Source organism: Cottoperca gobio, chromosome 10, assembly GCF_900634415.1.
Source record: "Cottoperca gobio chromosome 10, fCotGob3.1, whole genome shotgun sequence".
NCBI classification, from domain to species: domain Eukaryota; kingdom Metazoa; phylum Chordata; class Actinopteri; order Perciformes; family Bovichtidae; genus Cottoperca; species Cottoperca gobio.
The window spans coordinates 22,460,999-22,461,588 of NC_041364.1; the positions used below are offsets into that span (position 1 = coordinate 22,460,999).

At 41.4% G+C, this 590-nt stretch overlaps 1 non-coding gene across 1 annotated transcript; it reads left to right on the forward strand.

Moving 5' to 3' along the window:
• Positions 1–290: 290 nt before the first annotated feature.
• Positions 291–361, forward strand: trnag-ccc (transfer RNA glycine (anticodon CCC)). The gene has a single exon. It is a non-coding gene; the product is annotated as a tRNA-Gly (tRNA).
• The last annotated feature ends 229 nt before the right edge of the window (positions 362–590 follow it).

The following is a 590-nucleotide window of genomic DNA, read 5'->3' on the forward strand; positions in this document are numbered from 1 at the left end:
GTGTATTAGACAGCTGGAAACTCTTACAGTACGTAATATGTTCATATTGAGTGACGTTTGCCCCAATTCACACCTTGTAACCCCATCAGTACACGCATAACTTCAGAGGACAGCCCCTTCTAATCCTCCAGCTCTCTCCTACAAACACCAGCATTTCAATGGATGGTGTTGCATCACAAACCCCCACCCCCCTTCCATGATACAGTATGTCAACCACTGATGGCCTTTCACAATTCATCCCACCCAATCCCACTCTCAAATCATAATGTATATAAAGAAACAGAATATATGTGCTGCTGGTGTAGTGGTATCATGCAACATTCCCATTCTTGAGATCTGGGTTCGATTCCCGGGCAGCGCAAGCATTTATCCTATTTTATTTAGTTTAACCCTTTTATTTACTCTAACAGAGTAAATACATGTTACATTTGAGGAATTAACTATGGAGTTTGGTAAAGTTCAAATAAAGTAGTTTGAGTGAGGTTAATTTAACAAACAGACTCAATTTGGGAATTCACTGCAGAATTATTTGGCAGTGTCTCAGTCAGTAGGGGCTTGGACTGTGAGCCGTAGGGTTGCTGGTTCAAGTC